The sequence below is a fragment of the Mastomys coucha genome, unplaced genomic scaffold, assembly GCF_008632895.1.
Source record: "Mastomys coucha isolate ucsf_1 unplaced genomic scaffold, UCSF_Mcou_1 pScaffold13, whole genome shotgun sequence".
Classification (NCBI taxonomy): Eukaryota; Metazoa; Chordata; class Mammalia; order Rodentia; family Muridae; genus Mastomys; species Mastomys coucha.
Window position 1 is genome coordinate 7,619,463 of NW_022196895.1, and position 5,039 is coordinate 7,624,501.

The window sequence follows — 5,039 nt, forward strand, 5'->3', positions numbered from 1 at the left end:
AAATGGAAAGGTTGGAACCTTTTGATCATGGGCACAGTAATAGAAACCCTAACTAAGGTAAAATGGTACCAGTATAGTGTGATATTGCTGCGATAGACATGGCCATGTTTTGGGGAGGATTTTAAAAGGATTTTGGAACTCTGGGCTAGAAGAGCCACAGAGTGTTGAAAGTTCATTGGAATGTTCTTTAGGAGTTTGGAGGATTAAGAATGTTAAGAACCGTGCAGAGTACAGAAGCCTGGATTGTGATGTTTCAGAGGGAAATTGTAAAGGCTCTACTGTTTGCTATTTTGATTCAAGATTCTGTCATTCTGATCAGCTGATTAAGAAGAGACCAGCATCACTGAGGTGAAATCTCTGAGAAGGGTTTCCTAAAGCCACATTACAGAGATGGTGGCCAAGGTTGTACCTCATACTGGTAGCCAGACTTGGTAAGAGTCACTCTGGTGGTACTGGTTTTGAAGGCATGAAGGGGTCATGGAGAGCAGCTGAGGCTTGGCACTGTGAGAGGCCAAGAGAGGCCATGGGTGAAGGTTCAGCCTCAGTGGCAGCTGAAGGTCCAGACTGAAGGGGTGGTAAAGAGAAGCTGAGACCATGCACCACGTAGAGAGCCTAACTTAGAGGCTATAGCAAGGGACCCCAGCATTTGGAGAAGCCAGTACCATGGATGATCCCCAAGAACAGCAGCAGCAGTGGAGTGGAACCAGCTGGAGTCTAGAAGACAAGCTGTGTACGGTTTTGTTTTGAAATAGGGGCTCACTGTTTGGCCCAGGCTGGTATTGAACTTGTGACCTTTCTGGAATTAGAGGCACACAGCACCATGCCAGACTCTGTTCTAGTGTTTATTTTCATGCTTGCAGACAACTGACTGGAAGGCATTCTAGTCCTTTGTTCAGATGAGTGCGTTGATGACTAAGGAGGGGTTTGCTGATGTCCCTGTCCCCAGGGATATCCCTAAATGCCTATGTCACACCTCTAGGTAGCACTCAGATAGTGGTAATGGTCTCATCCCAAAGCCAGGGTCTCCTTCAGCCTACAGACCACTCGCTTTGTCCAAGATTAGCCTGTGTGAGGCTGGGGCTGGAGGGGGGAGTATGGGCAATGTCTGAGGAAGGAAAGACACCGAGATCAGTTTAAAACCGCATTGCTGCTTCAGTGCTCACTAGCCTTGCCAATGCTGAAGGTGGATAGTAGGGCCGCTGTGTGCAGTGTTCTCTCTCACTGGTGTTTTTATTAGGATTAGTATTATTAGGGTGACTCTTTTACTGTACACGTTTCACCTTCATTTTGGAAAATACACCAGCATTTTTTTAAAGACAAAAAGAACTTAAATTATGAAAACCCTTAATTTTTTTTTTTTACTAATTCTTTGAAGCATGCATACAATGTATTTTGATCATATTCGCCTCTACATGTCCCCAACTGGGCCCACACCCATCTCCACTTCCCCCATTCACCCTCGGCCTCTCAGTGTCTTACTGACAGCACTGAGTGCAGTTGCTGCTGCTGTCCCACTTATAATCCCTGCCCTTGGGAGGGAGGCAGAAGGAAGATTACTCTAGATTTAAGGCCTGCCTGGGCTACAGTGTGAGCTCTGACTCAAATAACCAACCATTCAACCACCAACCAACCACAAAATGGAAATTGTGGATCGTATAGAACCCAGAAGAGGGAACCAGACTCCTTAGACAATGTTTGGCATTTCCCTCAGACCTCCATGCATTTTCTAGATGGATCCTGGAGCAGCTTTGATTGTGCAAAGCCAGCCTTCTTGTTTTTGCTGTCCTCTACCAAGATTCAAACCCAGTGGGCCACTCGCTACTATGGTTCTAGAGACAGGCAGGTGCCTAACTCGCTGGCTCCTGAAATGATTAGAAGAGGACACCAGAGAGGCTCAGCATAGAGCAGAGGCTGCCCTTTGCAAAGGACCAAGGGAGTGCTCAGCATTTTAAGAAAAACAAGGAGGAGAGGGAAGTTGTAGTAGGTAGGAATTGCAGGACAGACTGTAGATGATCTGATGGCCTGTTGCTCTCTGCCTGTTGCTCTCTGCAAGGGCTTGCCTGTGAGAACAGTTAAAGTGTGTGTGTGTGTGTGTGTGTGTGTGTGTGTGTGTGTGAGAGAGAGAGAGAGAGAGAGAGAGAGAGAGAGAGCACCTCAGGTTCTTACAATGGAGCTCAGGGTGATAGTGAACTTGGATCTTCCTACTCCCATCTCCCAGGTATACAATGGCATTAGACATTTCTCTGATGGATCCTTCCTTCTAATGGATCTTGTAATTTTCCTTGAGATAGTGTCTTATGTTGCCCAGGCATGCCTCAAGCTTGCTGTATAGCCAAAGATGACCTTGAACTTCTTCTGATCCTCTTGCTCTGGAGTGATGGGATTATAGCAAAATATATAGTGCAAATATATATAGTACAAAACTGTGCTGAGTTTCTGTGGTGTTAGGGACCACAGCCACAGCTTCAGGCCGGTGAGGCCAGCACTGTCCCACCTAAGCTTCATATCTAGCCCCTCTTCTAATTTTCTAACACAATTTTTATTTTTTTCATCTATTTCTTGTTTTTTATTTCCCCTTTGATTCAGTTGTGAAGCATCCTTCCTCCTATTCATGGCTCTCTCGCTACTCTCTCTCCTCAGGGGTTGTAGTTCACACAACTTGAGGCCAACTCAGAGCGTAGCCTGAAAAGCCCATTCTTCTCAGCATCACATTCCCTTGTAAGATGATGTGCATAAAGACTCTTGAAGCTCACGGCAGAACATGTGCACAACTTGTGAATTTTATTCTGAATTCTGAACTCACCATTTAATACCCGGTCATGAACAAGAGAAGCTCCATAAGCTCATGCTTTGGAATGCTGGCAAAGAGCCGAAAAGCTAAGGGTATAACCGAGAGATGGCTCCGTGGAGAGGAATGAGCCTCTAGCTGCCCTTCGGGGTCCGAGTTGGGGTGACCTCTCTTTGCCTTCTGGTTGCAATAGGACTTCCTAGACTTTCTAAGTTAGAACTTGGTGCGACTTGAATCTGAAATGGACCCATGGTCTTGGGGTTCGGATCCTTGGTCCTTGGCTGATAGCATCCTTTTGAGGGGTTCTGGAAACTTCAGGAAGTGAAGTGTACCTGGAGGAAGTAGCATACTGGAGCAAGTTCCTTGGGATGTGGCTTCCCTGGCCACTTGTGTCACCATTTCCAGTCTGTGAACAGCTGTTCTCCACACATGTTCCTGATCGATGGAGTTCTACCCAAACACATACAGCCAGGCACTCATGGACCCAACTTGGAAACCATGATCTTTATAAAGTCAGTGATTTCTCCCTTAGCTTGTCAGATATCTGGGCACAGCTTTGCAAAAGTAATGAATGTAAAAACGAGGCTTTCTTTTATGTTGTCATTTTATTTCATGACAAGTTCATAAAGTGTATGTATGTGTGTATGCATATACCTAAAATGAATATATGTATATCTACTGTCTTAGTTAGAGTTACTTTTGTTGTTATAAAACACCATGACCAAAAGCAAGATGGGGAGGAAAGGGCTTGTTCAGCTTGTACTTCCACAGCACTGTTTATCACTGAGGGAAGCCAGGTCAGGAACTCAAACAGGAGAGGAACCTGAGGCAGGAGCCGATGCAGAGGCCACGAAGAGTGCTGCTCTGCTTTCTCATAGAACCCAGAACTACGGCTGAGGGATGGCAACACCCACCCTAAACTGGGCCTCCTCCATCAACTACTAATTAAGAAAATGCCCGCCAGGTGGTGGTGGCGCGTGCCTTTAGTCCCAGCACTTGGGAGGCAGAGGCAGGCAGATTTCTGAGTTCGAGGCCAGCCTGGTCTACAGAGTGAGTTCCAGGACAGCCAGGGTTACACAGAGAAACCCTGTCTCGAAAAACAAAAAACAAAAAACAAAAGAAAGAAAGAAAGAAAATGCCCTACAGCTGGATCTTACGGAGGCATTTTCTCAATTAAGGCTCCCTCCTTTCGGTTAACCCTAGCTGGGTCAAGTTGACAGAAGACTAGCCAGCACATATACTAAGTAGCCCCAGTTGGTTTCAGATTCACAATCCTCTTGGCTCTGCCTGCCAAAACTTGGAAATAATTTTTCAAATCTGTCTCAGCTGTGGGAACTGGGGAGCCACTGGGTTAGGGATCTGAAAATCTGGAGAAAAGCAGCTGAAGTTCCTTGTTGTTCCAACTCCTTTCCATACTCTACCTTCAGCCCCTCCGCCACACACAGCACTCCTGTCTGCTCCTGTAATACTCAGGAAGGTGGAAGTCTTAGCACCGTGGTGCAGGTCTCTGGAATGAGACTAGGCTTGAGTTTCATCAAAATCCCCTCTGCAGGGCTCAGTTACCGCAAATGAAAACAGTTACAATGGATCCCCTTGTTAAACTGGGGCTCCAAGGCTAGGGCTTGGCACTGTGTCTGACACTGAGTACTCACACTGCCATTGTCCTTCTCCACTCCTGAGAAACCCCAAGCTCAAAGGCAGCTGATAGAGTGCTCCATTTGTACACAGGTGTTCCTCTTCTGTGGAAGGCCAAAACATTCAACCAAAAACTATACAGTGACAGCCATGCTACCGGACCTGGGCCTTCCTCATTCTACCCACGCTGAATGCAGCAGGAACTGCCCAGAACAGTTCGCCTGAACTGATGTGTTTTCCTAGAATGGTAGAAATGTCTCCATCATATCAGTTTCTGCTGTGTAAATGAATCAACCCAGAATAATAGCTGTTTTTATTTACCCATGACTCTGTGGGTCAGTGATTTGCTTTGGCCCATCTAGATAGCTTGGCTGTTCTTGCCTGAATCAATTGGTAGGGAATGAAGGGGTCTCAGATGGCTTTACTAGTGCGTCTGGCAGTTGATACTGTGGGTTGGGCCAGCTACTGACTTCATAGGGTACTTCATTCTCATAGAGGCCAGCCTGGGCTTCTTATGTGTGGCAGGGGTCTAAGGAGATAAGAGCAGAAGCTACATCTTGAAGCCTGGGAGTAATGCTACATAAGGTCTCTTCTGTGACATCTACTGAAACCTGCT

At 46.4% G+C, this 5,039-nt stretch overlaps 1 long non-coding RNA gene across 1 annotated transcript; it reads left to right on the forward strand.

The window, feature by feature from the left end:
* Positions 1-272: 272 nt before the first annotated feature.
* Positions 273-2,750, forward strand: LOC116087536. Its single transcript, XR_004117453.1, has 2 exons — positions 273-431; positions 2,641-2,750. It is a non-coding gene; the product is annotated as an uncharacterized LOC116087536 (long non-coding RNA).
* The last annotated feature ends 2,289 nt before the right edge of the window (positions 2,751-5,039 follow it).